The 20,335-nt window shown below is 38.9% G+C and overlaps 1 protein-coding gene across 2 annotated transcripts in view; it reads left to right on the top strand.

Moving 5' to 3' along the window:
- Positions 1–10,620: 10,620 nt before the first annotated feature.
- Positions 10,621–20,335, top strand: part of ZBTB21 (zinc finger and BTB domain containing 21) — a 57,592-nt gene continuing 47,877 nt past the window's right edge. Inside the window, exon 1 of one of the 2 annotated variants that reach the window (XM_036745046.1) lies at positions 10,621–10,717. The gene's annotated coding sequence lies outside the window, so the exon portion shown is untranslated. The remainder of the gene's footprint in view (positions 10,718–20,335) is intronic. The other variant, XM_036745045.1, reaches the window with a different exon arrangement.

Genomic DNA, 20,335 nt, shown 5'->3' with positions numbered 1-20,335 from the left:
CAAATAGTGAATTCTTATCCCAAAAGTTCATTCACATTTGTCAAACATAAGATTACTATAATCATTTACAACTGCATATTGTATATCTACTCTGTTCCACTCACCTACCTTTCTATTTCTTAGCCAGTACAAGATAGTTTTGATAATTACTGCCTAATAATATTTAAATCTGAATTTATTTGTATAAAAAGTTTTTTTAAAATAATTTTGTTCATATACTTCCTGGGTTTATTTTGGCAGGTGTACTCCCCTGTATATTATACTGTCTAGGTATTTTAAATGGGTGTATTAGCAAGCATGCTAGCACACCCAGGATGGCCTGCTAGCACAGGTTCTTTGATCTGCTTTTATAAAGGAAAGACAGCTTCAAAGGGGTTAACAATTAAACAATGCAGACTTTATTCTATCTAACCTTCTCACAAGGGTTGCTGAGCATGAGCTCCCACAGCATTCCCTAATCACCCTTCTCACAGGGGCAAGGTGGGGCAATTCCCCCTAAGTCTAGATGGAGGGATCAAGACAGGCACAACTTGTGCATTCCCCTAAATTGCCTCAAGCCTCAATAGGGGCCAGTTGAGGTAAACAGATTTCCTGGCCCCCACTCCCCCCCCCACCCCCGTACCCCTGCCAAGCCTTGATGGGGGCTGATCAAGGCACACACAGCATCCTAGCTTGTGAATTTCAACCCTAAAGGTTCCCGGCTCACTGACTAGGATCCACTTGCTTTATACTTACAATAGGATATCTATTCTTACGGGGCATTGTTGGTGATATATAGGAATGCTGATAATTTATGTGGATTTACTTTGTATCCTGCTATTTTGCTAAAATTATTGTTTCAACTAACTTTTTAGTTGAGTCTTTAGGATTTTCTAAGTATATCATCATATCATTTACAAAAAGAGATAGTTTTATTATCTCATTCCCTATTCTGACTCCTTCCATTTTTTTTCTCCTCTTATTGACATTGCATTTGCTAGGATTTCTAATACAATATTGGTTAATATTGGTGACAGTGGGTCCTTCAGTTTTGTTGACTTTCCTCTAATTGATAGCAATCAGATGTGAGGCTTCAGAAGTCTCCAGTGACTCCTAGATGAAGGTCTTTCAAAGAAATTAATGTGATCTGTATAGGCCTTGCTTTGACCAAACTATGGGAGGAGTTCCCTACCACTGGGGCATATAAAATTTAAATCCTTTCCTGGTCCAGGCTGGTAGATTGTAAATCCAAGGGGTAGGAAATAGGGGAAAACTCTCTATCAATGAGAATCTGCTGTGCCATCTGCAATGGACCAGCTCTCCAATCCTGATCCTGGTCCACAGCTTATGTATTAAAGAAGTAGAACAGAAGGAGGAATTCTCTGTTGCTGAAGCATGTAGCTCAGACTCTGGTCCTTGCTTTTTTCAGTGAGGGTAGAAAATCTTGACCATAGAGGTGTGGCTGCCAGGGGCACTAGTCATAGGCTTAGTTAACATTCATAGAACTAAAAGGATAGAGAACATTACCCCACTGAAACGTGGGATTCCTCACCTAAGCCCTTGTGTTCATGTTTTGAAGGATGGCTCCATGTTTATCAAGGTATCAAGGCAGCTACTTGGCTGAGGAGTCCCAAGTTTAAGCAATGGTTAGTTAATTAAGTGAAGTTATCACAAGGAAGTCCTTACCACTGAAGCACATACTTCATAGATTTGGACCTTGCTCTCCCCAGAGAAGACTAGAGGATGAGGGTGGATAGTGGTGGGGGATTGTAGTAGAGTTGCCAGTTCTACTCCATCTGAAGAGGTGCAGTTGCCAGGAGCTACAGTCACTGCTTTGGTCAGTATCTTATGAACTTATAATACTTGTAGACTAAGCTTGGCTTGTTATCCATCCAGCTAGTCTGATTGGGTTCTGTCAAGAACAATTCCAAATCATTACAGGGAGCTTTTATAGCCTTGCATTGATACTCATCAGAACTCACTTTATCAGATAAATCTGATAAATTTTTTTTTATCATTTCCCTTCTTATCCTAGGTGATTAATTTGATCTTTGCAGAACCTTTTCAGTTTCATGTAATCAGTTATATTTTGTAATTGCCTCTATTTTGTCTTTGGTTAAGAATGTATCTCCTAGAACACTGTATACAGTAACAGCAACTTTGTGAGATGACTGACTTCATTAGACTTAGCTCTTCTGAGAAATTCAGTGATCTCCAGGGCTGTCCAACCTTAGGTTTTTATTGAAACAATAGAGAATATATTTTGATTTGCCATTTTAGTGAGAGCTCTGCAGTAGCTCAGCTTCATTTACTAAAGCATTTATGTAAATTTCTATGCTTGTAGGTGGGCTGCATAAATCGCAGTGTGGGCCACATGCCGCCTGCAGGCCCACATTTTGGACAGCACTGATCTAAGACAATTCCAAAAATCATGTTGGAAAATGCTATCTCTATCCAGAGAAATAACTATGGAGTCGGAATGCAGATCGAAATGTATTATTTTCTTTTTTTTTTTTTTTGCTGTTTTTTCTTGTGTTTTCTTTCTCATGGTTTTTCCCTTTTGTTCTGATTCTTCTTTTACAACATGACTAACAGGGAAATATGTTTAATATGATCATATATGTATAGCCTACATCAGATTGCATGCTGTTTTGGGGAGAAGGGAGTGAAGGGAGGGAGGAAAATTTAGAACTCAAAATCTTATAAAAGTGAATATTGAAAACTAAAAATAAATTTTTAAAAAGATTATATTTCTTATCCACAGCTATAGGAGGTATATAATCTGCTTATCTTTTTAATAGTGTAGTCTTTAGTAGTAGGGTCATGTATCCATTTAGAATGCTGAATATGGTGTTGGTCTAAGCCTAATTTCTGCCAGGCTACTTTCCACTTTATTTTATGTATTATAATTTCACTTTCTGTACCTTTTTCTAAAAAGGATTTGTTTCTCTCATTCTTATAATTATCTTCTCTTTCTGTTTGTCCTGCACTTTTATTCTTTAATTCATGGCCTTTAAACTTAATCCATCTTTTAGGGGCAACTAGGTGGCCCAGTGGATAGAGTGCTGAGGCCTAAAGTCGGGAAGACTCATCCTCCATAGTTCAAATCTGGCCTTAGACACTTACTAGCTGTGTGACTCTGGGTAACTCATTTAACCCTGTTTGCTTCAGTTTCCTCATCTGTAAAATGAGCTGGAGAAGGAAATGGCAAACCATTCTAGTACTTTGCCAAAAAAACCCCAAATAAGGTCACAGAGAGTCAGATACAACTGGGAGCAAGTGTATCTTTTATTGTCTTTGTCATAGAATTAAAGCTTTGACTGCACCTGTTTTGAGTTCCCTTTCCCAAATAGTTTTTGTTATTGTGCTATAGATCTTGTCCTCTGATCCTCTTTTTTTCTGTTACACCTCACTTAGAAATACCAATTCCTATAGGTGATAGAAAAGATCCTATCCCATGGCAAGATTCTTCTTGTGTCCCTGATTATGTTATTGCCCTCCCCTCGGTCACTTTACCCCATTTGCCTTAAAATTTTCTCCCTGGGTTGATGCACCACCACTCCTCTGGTGTCAGTTGCTCTCAGCTCTGATTCCTTTTCTCCTGAGGCTGAATGAGTGGTCTCTCTAGGCCCAGCAGATAATAATCATTGTAAGATTCTCATCTATCTTTATAGAATATGTCTTCCCCAAAGAAGGATTCATCAGTGATCATTCCTCCCACCACTGAAATAAGACATCACTTTCTATTTCACTCCCTCCTTTGCCTCCCCACTCATTCTCCTGTATTCATTCTCTCTTCTTCCTCAGAGACTACAGGAATTATTTTCTCTTCATCATTAGCCATTAACTTGATTAGAATACATTAGATATTCTCCTCTTCTTTTCCCCTGACTTTTGCATGCTCTCTTATTCTGTAATTTTGTTATTGTTGTGGGTCCATTTTTCAGTCATGGCCAACTCTTCATGACTCATTTGGGGTTTTCTTGGCAAAGATACTGGAGTGGTTTGCCATTTCCTTCTCCAGCTCATTTTACAGATGAGGAACTGAGGCAAACAGGGTTAAGTGACTTGCCCAGGGTCACTAAGCTAGTAAGTGTCTGAGGCTAGGTTTGAACTCATGAAGATAAGTCTTCCTGTTTCCAAGCCCAGCGCTATATCCACCATACCATCTAGCTGCTCTGTTTAATCCCACAAAAAAAAAAAACTAACTAAAATCCAAAAACCCCACAGATTTGCATGTAGGTGTGATGTCATGAGTTTTCAGGCCTGTTTCTCCACCATCATTTTAATTTGGCTTCTGCTTTCATTCTTGTTACTTTGTGCACATTTGAAAAGCAATCTCTATTTGTGACCTCATATTTCTATTGTCTGGAGCATCTGTGAAAAAACAATTTCTCCAGATCTGGTTTTCTTTTTAGGAATGCTTTGCACACCTTTTTTTTTTTTAATTGAATCTCCATCTTCTTTTATTTATGGTTAGGTTCAGACTTTCAGGGTAGGTCACCTTAGGCTGCATTTCGACCTTTGCCCTTCAGAATACACTATTCCATTTCTTTATATTTAATGGCATTTCTCCTAGTCACTTGGAGAATTTGTTGTTTTTCAACGGAACTTTTTTTTTAGAGGGGGGTAAGGCAGGGCAATTGGGGTTAAGTGACTTGCCAAAGATCACACAGCTAGTGTGTGTCAAGTGTCTGAGGCTGGATTTGAACTCAGGTCCTCCTGACTCCAGGGTTAGTGCTCTACTCATCGTTCAGTGGAACTCTTAAATTTAACCCCTTTGTGTCTTGAAGTTTGTGGCATAGTGTTTTGTTCTTTTTTTTTTTAAGGTGATATGTAGATTCTTTTAATTTTACTTTATTTTCTGTGTTCAAAACTTCTGGGAAGTTTTCTTATATTCTTGCTTATGGTATAATGTTTATTTTTTTTAACTTATGATCTTCTTGGAGAACTATACGTCTTAAATTTTGGTCTGTATTCTGTCTTTGACACCAGTATGTTTTGCTTTTACAGATATCATGCTTTCTTTTAACGTTAATGATTTTTGTTTCTCTTCTTCCAGATTGTCCTTCACTTCTATGTATTTACCAATCAGTTATACACTCTTTTGTTTCTTTGATGAGACTTGCTAACATGGAGTCAAATTGTTCTATTCTCCAATTATTGTTGTTGCACAGGCCATAAATTCTCTTTTAATCACTCAGCAACAGTGTGTTGTGGTTCCATGTTCTCCTCAAATTCCAAGGGGTCCATGAATTTTCCTTTCAGAATTCTTATTTATCTTTATCTTTGTCCAAAAGGGGCACAATGATGTTCCCTACTATTATGTTCTCTATTTCTCTCTGTAATCCAATTAATATTTCTTATAAATATGTTGATGCTATGCCATGAATTGCATATATGTTAAGGACATATATGCCAGGCATAAATTAACCTATCAGAGCTGAAGAGCCCAGTAGATGGAGTTCAGTTTCTAAGGGAATATATGAGGATCCAAGTAGAGGAGGAAAAGGAGGATGAAGCTTGAAGTGACTGCCCTGGCAAGATAAGGCAAAAGCTGACCTATCAGAGGTGATAGAGTAGGGTTGGATTCCAGATTACCAAACAGGAGGTTATCATCCACCCACAGGCAGCATGGTTGAAGCAGATGAGAAGTAGAATGGAGACCTAGGTATTGGCAAGATAAGACAAAAGCTAATTTACAAGAGTAAAAGGACATATTGCCTGAGTTCAGCTTACCACCTGACTGGTAACAGTACAAATTGAAGTAGCATGGCTGTTGCAGCTTTAACCTAATGGCAGTGTCCAGGTGACTGAGAGTTGACAGTACAAATATATTTTGCACCATGATTATTGTAAACCATATATGGCATGAAGGCCTGGGCTATAGCATATGGAGCTAAAAACTAACCTATCAGAGCTAAATGTCTGAGGGATGATTTCCAGGTAACCAGTGAGGTGTCCAAGTACAAGTAGCGTAGTTAGAGTAGCTTCAGGTAGTTCAATCCATTTTCCATCTGCAACTCTGGTCTGAACTCCATGGAACAAGATTCTCCTCCCAGGAAGAATTAATCACCAGAAATCTCCCCATTAGGCAGTTTAACTCAACCTTGGATACTCAGCAATTCCCTCAGCCTTCTCTCCCCTTTGACTAGAGAGCTGGAGGGTAGAAAAGTAAACTCCATACAAAGCCTTCCATATTTACGGAGGACTGGACTTGGACTTGCAGCTTACTCCACTTTACATATGAAAATGTCTGAACTCTGAGGAACAAGATGCTGCCCTAGTACCTTTCTTCTTGTTCCTCCTTCCCTCCTCAACTGGGCTTTCCAGCTTCCACTAGACTGTAAGCTCCTTGAAGGCAGGGACTGTCTTTTAAAATTTGTGTGCTTAACACAGTGCTTTTTCTAAGGAAAGCTACTTTAAGGGGTTAGCAATCTCACTTTAATCAACATACATAGATCATTCACTTAGTTCGGGGGAAAAAGCCAGCACTCTGAACTTGAGAGCAAATACAAACAGAAATTACAAACATACATTATATAAACAGAGCAAATAACACAAACCAGCCTATCTATAGCAATACATAGTTACCAGAGAAGCACCAACATCTGGGTTTTTCCAAAGAGTGGGATGGGGTTGGGGGCTCCTTAACAGCTACCCAGAGCTTCCACACCAACACTCTTCCAATGAGTGAGCCCCAAAGCAAAACACTAACCTTTGAGTTTGTAACATATTTCCCCATGTATAAGATGCACCTTAATTTTGGGGCCTGAAATTTGAAAAAAAAATGTATTACATAAAGTTATTGAACTCAAGTTTTATTCATCATAAAATTCATACAATAATATGATGAAATTCAAGCTCATAGCTTTCAGGCATCTTTTGGGCAAGTCTGGTGCGTGTATGCTTAGTCCATTCCATTTCATGAACCTGAAGCACCACATGTATCCTCCTTTGAAATCAGTAACTTCTTTTTCATCAGCAATTCTTCTTGCCTCATGCTGAACCATCTTTGTCGACACAGGAATTCCAATTGCCCTTTGCTCTTCAATCCATATCTTTAATTCCTTCTCTAAATCAGGCCATTTTGCTGACTTGCCTCTCATGGTCTTCTTCTGCCTTGGCATTTTCAGTAGAGTTTCTTCTTCCCATAGCCAGTCTCGGATTGTTTTCTCAGTTGGAGGAGGACCAAACTTATATTCAGCAGCACGATTTCCATTCACTTTTGCAAACTGAATCACTTATAACTTGAATTCGGCACTGTATGAAAATCTGTTCTGAGCCATTTCTGGGCAGAATGTGTCAAAATGTAACCTAATATACCGGTAACAAATGTGAAACAATGAGCGCAGACAAGAAGTGTGAAAAAGCAGGAAATGCAAGGGAAAGGGGTGTGTCTTATACATGGGGAAATTTGATATATCCTATTCAGCAAAAGGGTGTGGGCCTGGAGCTTAGCACCTAGCAAGACTTAATCAAAGGCACTTGATTACTTCAGCATTCTCAAAGAAAAAACAGTAAAAAGTCCCACCCTGCTTAACATTACAACCTGGACCAAGTGGGAAATGCAGAGGAAGCCTAAGCACTGACACATAAGATAAAACCTGACCAATTAGAGATGAAAGACCTGTAGGAAGTAGAAAAATAAGCATTTATTAAACTACTTTTGTCCTAATTGCTGTTCAGTTGTGTCTGACTCTTTATGACCCTTGGCAAAGATACTAGAGTGGTTTGAGATTTCCTACTTCAGTGGAATAAAGTAAACAGAGATTAAGTGACTCTATCCACTGAGCTATTTACCTGCCTCTGTCAAGCTGCCAACTATGTGTCAAGTACTGCACTAAGGACTTTTTTTTTTACAAATATTTTATCCTCACCACAATCCTGGGATGTAGGTGACAGCATTATCTCTACCATTGAGGAAACTGAAGTACACAGAGATTAAGTGAATCACCTACTTTCTGACTGAAAAGTGATGGGTTCAGGGTACACACGATGACATATTCTGGATATGGCCAAAGGGGTTTTAGTTTTGTTTTCTTATGCATATCTGCTAGAAGGCCTTTGTTGTTCTTTTTTTTTTTCCAATAGGGAATGGGGGAGGAAAGGTGAGTGGGAAAGAAAATAGATCTTTCTTAATTGAAACAAGAAATTTTAAAAATTCAGCTTTAAATAAAAGGAATAATTAATTGCATTGGCAAGGCAGAAATGAGCCAGTCTAGAATGTTAGCAAAATGACTTTGTAGTATATCCTTAATTTCTTAGTCATTTTTACATTCAGCAAGTAGGTTAGAGTTCTGAATATAATATTTCTATGATATATTAACAAAGTGCTTTGCTTTCATTTACTAATTTTCAAGAAGAGCATGTAGATCATTAAAATTCTAATATTTTCATCCTGAGGAATAATTATAGAAAGGAAAATTATTTTTTAAAGGGAAATGGCTAAAGTGGAATCCACCCTCCTTAGTTCCAGTTTACACATATTCAAAGTAATTAGATTTTTCTCATGATACACTCATTTACAGACCTATAAACAAATAGCCCATAGATGGTAAATTCCCTTGTCTTCTGCCCATCTGTAACATCTACAACATCTCTTGCATCCTAATCCTTTCTTTCTCCTCACACAGGTATCATCCTAATTCAGGTCCACATCACCTCTAACCTAGATGATTGCTATGCCCCCTAACTGGACTCCTTATCTGAAGTCCCCTCAATTCAGGCTATCTTCAACTTTGCTAACAATGGGATTTTCCGTAAGCACAGGTCTGACTTTATTACTTCCCTACTCTATAAGTGCCAGTGATTTCTATTTCCTCTAGAATAAAATGCAGTAAAAATGCCCTGGTTAGCCCATCCCAACCTATCGTACATGCTTCTCTCCTCCACTCCCAGTCCTGCCAAATCAACCTTTTCTGGTTTTCACACATTTCATCTCCCAATGGCTGTACCTACCCCTTGCTTCCAAAGCACCTTCCTCCCTTCTGCCTCACTGAATCCCTCACTTTTTTCCAGACCCAGTTCAAGTACCATCTTTCAGGTGGGGTCTTATTTGATTCCCCAACTTCTAGAGCCCTCCATTCTCCAACTACTTTGCATTTAACTGTATTGGCACACTGCAGAGCACTGAATCTGGATTTAGAATAGGTTGGAGTTCAAATTTAAATCTAACCTCAGACACTCCTATCCTGAAATCAGGCCTCAGACACTTATTAGCTGTGTGACCATGGGCAAATCATTTAACCTCTACCTCAGTTTCCTCATCTGGAAAAAAAAAACCAAAACCTACCTCCCAGGTTTGTAGTGAGAACAAAATGAGATTATTTGTAAATCACTTCACAGGCCTTAAAGTATTATGTAAAACCGAGTTGTCATAATTACTATTTGTGTCCTGGTTATCTCCCCTTAGCCACAGGGATTGTTTCAATTATTGTGTTTGTAAACAAAGGCAGTGTGTTGTAGATCTGGACAAATCACTTAACATCTCAGTGCTCTAATGTTAATTCTCCAAGATTATTAATTGAAGGTATGCTTTACTTGCACTGGTAGAGGGAATTTCCCTCACCAGTGAAATCTCAGCTACCCTACGCATGCAGAGTGCTTAATAAGTACTTTTTGGTTAACTACCCATTCAAGTTAGTCTCATAGGTGCTTGAATCGAAAATAATCCTATAAAGGTTTGAATATTTTGTGTGTATGTGTGTGTAGGAGGTAACCTACAAAGTTGCAATCTAACAAGAGCTGGAAATCTTTATTTCTCCCACCCCAATGCACACTTCATGGGATTGGGGGGGGGGGCAGTGGGACACAGTAACTACCTTAGTCTGTGGTCTGCATGTTATACGGATTTAGGCTGCTCAAAACTCTTCAAAGCCCCCAATTTCTCAGTTTTCCTTTTTAAACAGCCTGAAAGGCTTCATGTTTTGGGTGTGGGGCAAGGGAGAGGAGCTCTAGGAGCAGTTTTTCCACTCCAGCAGGATCATGGCTTGTAGAGCTGGAAGAGACCTCGAAGGCCATCTAGTACAATTCCACCCCATTTTTTTTTTAAAAGAAGAGGAAACTGAGGTTTTGTGAACGATCACATGGCTCTTCCACCTTGTTTAAAATGTCAAGGGCAGGATTTGAACCCAGGTCTCCATGATTCCGTCTGACATAATAGACAATACATCATCCCATGGACCCAGCTGCTCATCCGGAAAAGCGCAAAAGTTAACACCAATCCTCCAAAAGGAGGGCAGGACCTTTTTCCGTTTTGAAAAACGGGTTCAGGGGCGGAAGCTGCGGGGGAAGAGGGGAGAGGGGAAGATACACCGACCAAAACCGTGCACCACGCCGCAGCAGCAGGAGTCCCAAGGGGCAGATTCCAGCTACTGACTTCAGCACACGCGGCCTCCTCTCGCCTCTTTCCCCAAGTTTAGCAAACTTGAGCACGTACCCACTTCCAATACCCGGTTCCCCTCATCCTCCTCCCCTGCACTTCCCCCCGCCCCCTAATCCCTCAACCCCTAAGGCTGCGAGCCAAGTCGGCCTTAACCACAGTTCTCTCCCCTCCCCCCGGGAGTACAGCGGCCAATGGGAACGCTGCGCACGTGACGAGCTCTGCCTGCGATGACCTCATCCCTGGTGTGGGATGACGTCAAATTCAAGATGGATGGAATCACAGCGGCGGCGGCGCCCGCGAGCTAAGCGTCAGCGGACCTAGGCCTGTGGTCCGACTCCGAGCTAAGGGTCGGTGAGTAACCGCCAAATCTCTCGTTCTCTGAAAACTTCTGGGGTCTGTAGTCGGCATTAGCCTCCCAGTAAAACACGGCCTTTCCTGACGTAACTCTGAGGTGATCTCTCTCCTCTTTTCTTCCCCCCCCTCTCCACCAGAGGGTTGCGGTCCCTCAGTGCGCGTGCGCCCTGTTCTGGGTCACGCAGCGCATGCCCGTTGTTCACTCTCAGGCGATTGTGTCTCCATGCTGCGAACGCTCTGTACCATTAACCTCGTTCTCCTTACTGCGCATGCTCTGTTCCCTGACTGAGCTTATACTTTTTTTTTTTTAAATGAAGGCCCTTAACTAGCATTCTCTCACGCCCTCCACCTTGTTTAAATGAATGCGACAGCGTTCAGATGTCAGCGCACGTTCTTTGCGTAGAGCAGTTGAAACGCCGTCATGTAAAGAGCGCGTGTCGGCGTTCTAGGCTATAGTTAATGTGTAATTGTGTCAAGGCCTCCCACCTATACCGCGGTCCTCTGCGGGGTCGGGATGTGGGGGCGTGGGAGAGAACCTCGGAAATAATAAAAATGCGGCTAACCCCTAAGGTGATCCCCGAGGATCCCCTTAATCAGTTACCTCCCCCTCCCCAAGTTCGGGCTCCTTTCTCCAGCTCTCCATTTCATCTTCCTTCCTCAGCCCGCCCTAGTTCCGAGGCTGCTGGGTAAGGCTGCCTCGGTCCTCTGGGGCCATCCGAGGGCGCCCCTGCCCCGATTAGAGCGAGAACCCGCTTCGTTATAAAGACCTCCAACCGCAGAAAGCCCATTGTACCCCCTTCGCCCGGAGCCGTGGGCAGCCCGAGCTAAACACCTCCCTCGGTCTAAGCGGTTCAAAATACCGGAAAGAGACGCCTTCGTACTCTGCCAAGAGGGATTCGTGTCCCTTGTTTAAATTCCCAGAACCTAGAATTTGATTCCCTGGAGAATCAAATGAGAATATTGGTAAAGCGTGTAGCCCGATGGGTGCCGCACAGCAGCCGGCTCTTCATAAATGCTCCTTCCCTGCCCTCGCCCCCCGTGGAAGTGAGTGTGTCCATGCCCTCGGGGAGGTCTGAGACGCGCAGACGAGGACTTCACACCGAGCTTGGCTGGCCAGAGTAAAAGCGTAAACCTCAGATACAAGATGTCTCGAAAGAACTCATTCCTAAACAATAGGGACGCGTTTTGTCGGGTGGTTATTAAACATCCCACCAGTCTTACTCATAAGTCTCAGAAGGAAGTGGTCTACCCCGCAGTCTCCAAGGAGCTACAGCTCTGGCAAGTCCCCTGGTGAAACACACTCCTGCACAGCTATTGGTGGATCATCCATGTGGGCTATGAAGAGCAGCCTGGTGGAGTTTGGAGGGGCGCTTGAAGAACTTGGTCGCAGGGCAGTGAGATTTTTAGCTCCTGTCGCTGTTGATGGGTTATGGTCTCTATCCATGTGGTGAAATCAGAGATCCTTGAAACAAGTAGGTATTATATCTGGAATTGTTAGAGCCTAACTTAGTTTCCACATAGAATGTCTAAGATGGAGATAACATAGGAATCTATTTTTAAGGGGAAAAATTTTTTTTGAAGATCTAAAGTCCGTAAAAACAAAGAAATAAATCACCTACATTATGTAAGGATTATGCGAGGACATTCTTTATGCCTTTATTAAGGTCATAATTTAAATTTTGTTATAACTGATATCCACAATGTAGTACTTTTTCAGAACAGGAAAGGCGGAGGTGAAGGTTTGACTAAGTTAGTAATTTGCCCCTTCTGAATATCAAGGACTTCAGATTGCCCTAGACAAATATGAATTCATTGTTTTTGTTTTTTAATGTAACGGCTTGGCCTTGGCCACCAAATCAATAGCCAAGTCCTCAGAAGAAGTTAGAGTTATAATTAAATTAGTTCATTTCTTTGGGGGTTTTTTTGGGAGGGAGAGGGAATTATTTTATTACTTGGAGGCAGTTTTTCACTAAAACTTGATTTTACTTATATTAATGCTTAAATAGTTTAAGTATAGAAGCAGTGAATTTAAGCATATTGATATATTTTTCAGAAATAATGCTTGTAATTACAAGCTTATTTGTATTATGTGATCACAGCCAATTTAAATACACAGAAGAAAAATTACTATCTTAATTTTAAGTACTTTCATGTACTGTTTTTCAGGAAATGAACATTTTGGGTTTTTTCTGCTTTTTCACTAATGATATTAGGCAAGATTTAGGAAATGCAATGATTAGCAGTATTGGCTATAATGAAGACCTCATTAATATGGTTCATATTTTAAAATTTCACTCCACTAATGGTTGCTAGGGGACGGGAACTTACCATTCCTTCCTAGATTTTGTGATAGAGGACGGGAAAGTTGGGAAAAGTCTGACATACGCCTTAGAATTAGAGAGAACAAATGGTAAAAGATTAAGAGGATGTCTTGATCCAAAATTCCAAAGCCTAGGATGGATAAAGAATTTTTCAAGAAGGAAATTCTGAAGACACAAAGGAAAACTATTCCCATCAGGAGGAAAAAGGGGAATTGTCTAAAGCAGGAATTCTTAACTTTTCTTGTGTTACCAATCCCTTTATCTGGTGAAGCCTAATTTTATTGTGTTTTGTTGCCTACATTCATAATTGAAGGAAATTTTAAATTTCAGTTAGAGGTTAGTAAAAATAAAAATGTAATTATAATTGCCCTCAAAGTTTATCAACCCCAGATTAAGAACCTGTGGTCCAAGGGGACCAATGTGGATGTAGAGGGAACTTACCAATAGGAGTTTAAAGAGGCATAGTGGAAAGAACAGTGTGACTCATCTCCTACCTGTGGCCTTGGGCAGTTTATTTAACTTTCCTGAGCCTCAGTTTCCTTGTCTGTAAAACAGAAAGGTTAGATTAGATGTCTTTTCCATCTCTAGATTTATAATTCTCTATATAAATTCAGTCTCCAAACATTTATTAAGGACCTACAATGTACCAGGCATCGTTCTAGGTGAGAATAGAAAGACAAAACACAGAACAAACCCTGCCTTCCAGGAGTTTGCCTTCTGTTGGGGAGAAAGCATGTACACCAGTAAGTAAATATAAAATATATGTAAAATACACATAAAGTAACATTTGCGGGGAGGTTACCAGCAACTGTGGCAATAGGGATATGCCTTCCCTATGAGGAGATACTGAGTTGAATTTGAAGGAAGCTAAAGATTATATGAAGAAGTAGGGTGGGTATACATTTAAGATATGACCACAGAGACAGGAGCTCAAATGTTATGTATGATGACCAGCAAGCAGGTCAGTTTAGACCAACCAACTTAGTATTTTAAAAAGACAAATAGCATGGAAAACAAGGTTAGGTAACAGAGGATGAATACATAAACGCTTAATAAAATCCTATGAATATAGTGTTACAAGTACCAAAGCTTGAATGAACTGGCTGGTAAGGAAAGCTAAGAACAAGAAAAAACATTTTATTGTTATATTGGGGAAAATAGGATCAAAGGAAAGATAGGAGTGCTGCTCACCTTGGACAAGACAATAACTGACAAGGGAGAAGTCAGAGCTATTCACCTGTATTTCTCTGCCAAAGAGAATGTTCTTTGATTTAGAAAAGACAAGTATGTCTAGGCTAATAAAGAGTTAAAACCCTATAAAAGTGAGGAGACTAGTAAGAAAGTACTTCTTAATGAGTTCACATCAAATGACACTGATGAGTTACACCCTTAGGTACTGACAGATCTGACAAATATGATTGTTGAACTAGAAAGAACCTTACTATTAAAGATCATAGTATTAAAAAATTAGAAGAAAAGCAGATCATATACTTCTCACAGCTATGGGTAGGAGATTTATTCTTTTTTTTTAAATAATATTTTCCCCCAGTTACGTGTAAAGACAGTTTTTAACATATGTATGTTTTTTTATTTAATGTTTTTTAATAACATGTAAAGATAGTTTTCAACATTAGTTTTTATAAGATTTTGAGGCCCAAATTTTTCTCACTCTCTCCCTCCTCTCCCCACTCCCCTAGACAGCAAGCAATCTGATATAAATTATAAATGTACAATTATGCTGCACATATTTCCACATTAGTTGTGTTGTGAAAGAAGAATCAGCGCAAAAGGGAAAAGCCATGAGAAAGAAAAAACAAAAAAAAAGTGAAAATAGTATGCTTCAATCTGCATTCAGACTCCATAGTTCTTTCTCTGGATGTGGATAGCATTTTCCATCATGAGTCTTTTGGAATTATCGTGGATTATTGTATTGCTGAGAAGAGCTAAGTCTATCATAGTTGATCATCACACAGTGTTGCTATTTAACATGTTTTTTTTTTGAAGGGGGGAAGGCAGGGCAATTAGGGTTAAGTGACTTGCCCAAGGTCACACAGCTAGTACGTCAAGTGTCTGAGGCTGGATTTGAACTTAGGTCCTCCTGACTCCAAGGCCGGTGCTCTACTCAGTGCGCCACCTAGCTGCCCCTTAACAAGTATTTTTTAAAAATTTTAAGTTCCAAAATTTTTCTCTCCTTCCCTCACCTCCCCACTCCCTGAGAAAGTAAACAATTTGATATAGATTATACATGTTCAGTCATGCAAGATATATTACCATATTAATCATGTTGTGAAAGAAGACATAGACCCAGATGAAAAAGATCCACAAAAAAAGAATACAGAAAATGAAAAATAGTGTGCTTTGATCTGCATTCAGAGGCCATCAGTTCTTTCTCTGGGGGTGGATAGTAGCATTTTTCATGGTGAGTCCTTTGGAAGTGTAAGTGTAACATTCATAGTTGATCATAGTGTAGCAGTAGCTGAGAATAGCTAAGTCATTCGCAGTTAATTATGATACAGTATTGCCCTAATTGTGTACAATGTTCTGCTCATTCTGCTCACTTCACTATATAAGTCTGTTCAGGTTTTTCTGAAACCGTTCCACTCATCATTTTTTATAGTATGGTAATGTTCCATTACAGTCATATGCCACAACTTGTTTAGCCGTTCCCCAATTGATGGGCATTCCATTAATTTCTAATTCTTTGATACTACAAAAAGAGCTGGTATAAATTTTTTATACAAACAGTTCTTCCTTTCCCCCCCTTTTTAATCTCTTTGGGATACAGACCTAGTAGCGGTATTGCTGGATCAAAGGGTATGCACAGTTTTATGGCCCTTTTGGCATAGTTCCAAATAGTTCCAAATCCAACTCCAGAACAGGTGGATCAGTTCACAGTTCCACCGACAGTGCTTTAGTGTCTCTGTTTTCCCTTTGGACGTTTATTATTTTCCTTTTCTGTCATATTAGCCAGTCTGATAGGTGTGAGGTGGCACCTCAGAGTTATTTAATTTGCATTTCTCTAATCAGTAGTGATTTAGAGCATTTTTTCATATGACTAGCTTTGATTTCTTTATCTAAAAATTGCATGTTCATATCCTTTGACCATTTATCAGTTGGGGAGTGATTTGGATTATAAATTTGACTTAGTTCTTTATGTATTTGAGAAATGAAGCCTTTATCATAAACACTTGCTGTAAAAATTGTTTCCCAACTTTTTGCGTTTCTTCTTGGTTGCATTGGTTTTGCTTGTGCAAAAACTTTTAATATAATCAAAAGTGTCCCATTTTATATCATATAATGATCTCTTTCTCTTGTTTGGTCATAAATTCTTCCCTTCTCCATAGATCTGACAGTTAAACTATTCCTTGCTTTCTTAATATGCTTATGGTATTACCCTTTATGTTTGAATCATGTACTCATTTTGATCTTATCTTGGTATACTTAATTTCTGCCATACTGTTTTCCAGTTTTCCCAGCAGTTTTTGTTAAAGTGAGTTCTTGTCCCAAAAGCTGGAGTCTTTGGGTTTTAAAACACTAGATTACTATGGTCATTTATAGGTGCTTTATTCTTAACCAAACAAAGAATGGAGGCAATTACAAAAGATAAAATAGGTAACTTTGATTAAGTGAAACTGAAAAGCTTCTGTACAGACAGAATTAATGCCTCTAGGAAAAGAAGGGAAAACAGTTGAATGGGAAAAAAATCTTTGTCATAAAATTTCTCTGATAAAGGTTTGGTGTCTGATACAATATAAACAATTAAGGTGTGTGTCTGCACATACACATGTTAATATATGACCAAAAGCCTTTTTCCAATAGATAAGTGGAAAAGGATATGTACAGTTCTCAAAAGAATATCAGACTATTGACAATGATTTGAAATGTTCCCAATCACAAATAATAAGAGAAATGTAAATCAAAACAACGTTGAGGTTTCACTTCACATCCTGCAAATTGGCAAAGCTGACAAAATGTGGGAATAGTCTGTGCTTAGCATACTTCCACAGGTTCAGATTATAACTCATTTAAAATGAACTTTTGAGTTTTGATTAATGGAAGAATTGTTTTTATTGTTGTTTCTTTTAATGTACTTTTTTGAAAAATTAGGAGCAATCAGTGCCTACCAAATATGTACTGTGTACAGGACTGAGTGATGTGAGAGAGATGTTATGGGAGATAAGATCTCTGCTTGAAGAGCTTATAGGTTAGGGAGCTATAACCAGATGGTTATTGAACATCTGTAATGTGCCAAGGCACTATATTAACTGCTATGGGAATGACAAGTTTTGGAGACAGGCCCTACCATGTTTTACGAATATGTAATCTTGCTAGAAAGATATGCCATATTTTTATTTAAAATAATATTGCAAGGCACAAGGGAGAAGCGCCAAATAAGTGATCTCTGAAACTGCTTGGGGATTTCAGAGAAAAAAGAGAGCTCACTTTGGAGTGGAGCTCAGGTGGGATTTAGTTTTTCTTTCTTTATCACCTTAATTTTTATAGATGTAGCTGTGTATAGACATACATTTTATATATCCATATTTATATACCTCACCTTATCTGTAGACACAAATGTGTGTGTGTGTATATTTATATACATAACATGTAAGTATATATGCACAAATATGACCAATATGGAAATGTTTTGCATGACTCCACGTGTATAGTTGATGCCATTGCTTGCCTTCTCAAGGGTAGAAGAGGAGCAGGAGGAAGGAAGAAAATTTGGTGCTTAAAATTTTTTAAAATGAATGTTTATTTTTTACATGTAATTGGGAAATATTTAATCAAATAAAAATACATTTAAAAAACCAAATATATGCAGAGAGCTATCTCCTGTAACAAAGAATAAGAAAATATTTTTAAAGCAAAGCTAACCAACCCATCTCATTTTGACATGTTATGCACACCCATAGTTTCCTACAGCGAAGAAGGGGGAGATAGGTTTTTTCATCTCTTCTTCAGTGCTAAGCTCGGTAAAATGCAGTATCCAGTTTTGTTTTGCGTTATTTTGTTCCTTCCATTTAATTTAATGTAATTGTTATGCATATTTTCCTTTCTGCTTATTTTACTTTGCATCATTTCATACTAGTCTACCTATGCTTCTTTATTCTTCTTTTTCCCTATTTCTTTTTTAAAATTATGTATATATTTTAAAACAGCTAAAATCTGCCTTCTCACCCTCCTACCTTAAATACCACCACCCCCATTGAGAACAAAAGAAAAACAAAACCCCCATTAAAAAGGTACATAGGCAAGCAAAGCAAGTTTCTGCATTGCCCATGTCTAAAAAAGTTAAGTGTCATGTTCTGTACACTGAGTCCCTCACCTCCCTATCAGAAGGTGAGTGGAACGTTTTAACTTTAGTCCTCTGGAATCATGGTTGCCATTTTGATGATTGGAGCTCCTGAGTCTTAAAATTGTTTTTCTTCGTCATATTGTTGTCTTTATATGAATTGTTCTGCTGGTTCCATTCACTTCATTCTGTATCATTTCATATAAGTCTTCCCAGCTTTCTCTGAAACCAACAGAATTGTATCACATTTATGTGCCCTAACTAGTTCAACCATTCCCCAATATATAGATACTCCCTCAGATTCTTGTTCTTTGCCATCTCCAAAAGAACTACAAATATTTTTATATATCCTTAGAGTTTGTTTTGCTTGGGACTCATTTCTCCCTTAATCTACCCTCCATGTATTTCCTCATTTCCCCTTCTCCCATTTCCCTGCTGTTTTACTGTCGAATGAAATTTACTTCTGCAAGCAGGGGTGTGTGTGTGTGTGTGTGTGTGTGTGTGTGTGTGTGTGTATTCTTCCCTCCATTACCAGTTCAAATGAGAATAAGGTTGAAGTGTCAGCTGCTTTTCTCCACTTCCTCTTCCATATTTGTTTAGATGTCCATTTGTCAACTCTGATTATGTGAGATAAATTTCTCTAAATTATTCTTTTCCTTTTTTATATTCTTTCCTCCCCCTCATGCCTGCAATGTATTCTTCTTCCCTTCTCTATCTTTTTCTATTCTTAAAGTCATCAAGACATAGCAAAACTATTCCCATGCCTTCTTATGATGATAGAGTTCAGAGGACTCATGTATCATCTCCCCTTATTTGAATATAAGCAATTTGTCCTTGTTTCGTTCTTTATTATTCATTCATGTTTACTGTTTTATGTTTCTCTTAACTCCTATATTTGAACTTGGAAATTTCAGCATAGCTTTAGCCTCTATTTCATTTTTCTCTCTAGCATTATACTCAGTTTTGTTGAGTAAGTTATTCTTGGCTATATGATTATATCCTTTGCCTTCCATAATGCCATGTTCCAAGTTGTCAGCTCTTTTATTGTGGTAGCTGCTAAGTCTTGTGTGATTTTGACTGGCTTGTTGGTACTTTCTGTATGCTTGTAATATTCATTAACTCATCCATTCATTTTCTTCATTCATTTATTTATTCATTCGTTGATTTATATCATTTTGTCTGTTTATTTAACTTGGAAGCTGTGGATTTTGGCTCCAATGTACCTGGGAGTTTTCGTTTCAGGAGGTGTCCAATTATTTACAATTTACCCTCTGGCTGTAAGAGATCTGGGTAGTTTTCTTTGAAGGTTTCTTGCAATATGATGTCTGTGCTCTCCCTCCTTTTTTCTGGTCATGGTTTTTAGGTGGTCTAGTAGTTCTTAATTTTTTCCCTTGATGTGTTTTCCAGTACATTTATTTTTGCCATGAGATACCTTACATTTTCTTATACTTTTCCAGTCTTTAGGTTTAGCTTTAATATTTCTTGTTGTCTTCTGGAATCATTTGCTTCTATTTGGTCCGTTCTGATTTTCAGAGACTTTGTTACTTTTGCAAGGATTTGTAACTCTTGTGCCAAGCTGTTAATTCCCTTCCCAGTTCTTTCTTCTGTACCTTTCAATTCTTCTCCAACTTTTCCTCAAGCATTCTTATTTCATTTATAAAAGCATTTTTTACCTTTAAAAAAGAACTGAACTCTAAAAAAAAAACCCAACTTTTGGTTTATCTCTTCTAGGAATTCTAGTTGAATTTGTGCCCAAGTTGTGTTTTTCTCAGAGGCCTGCTTGTAGATGAACTGGAGTCATTCTTTTCTTCTCTCTCTCTGTTCCAGGGACCCTTGCCACCATAATTGCTTGTTCTTCCAGCTAGCTTCTTGGCTTCAGTTTTGATGTTAGGCCTGGGTTTAGAGCACTTCTGCAGGGAAGGACTGGGCTGGTTCTGTTGCTGCTTTCTTGGAGTATTGAGTATTGTGTTATTCAGGGATCTCAGGGACAGACTAAGT

This window comes from Trichosurus vulpecula, chromosome 2, assembly GCF_011100635.1.
Source record: "Trichosurus vulpecula isolate mTriVul1 chromosome 2, mTriVul1.pri, whole genome shotgun sequence".
Classification (NCBI taxonomy): Eukaryota; Metazoa; Chordata; class Mammalia; order Diprotodontia; family Phalangeridae; genus Trichosurus; species Trichosurus vulpecula.
The sequence above is the reverse complement of the archived record's forward strand: the minus strand, read 5'-3'. Positions and strand labels throughout refer to the sequence as shown.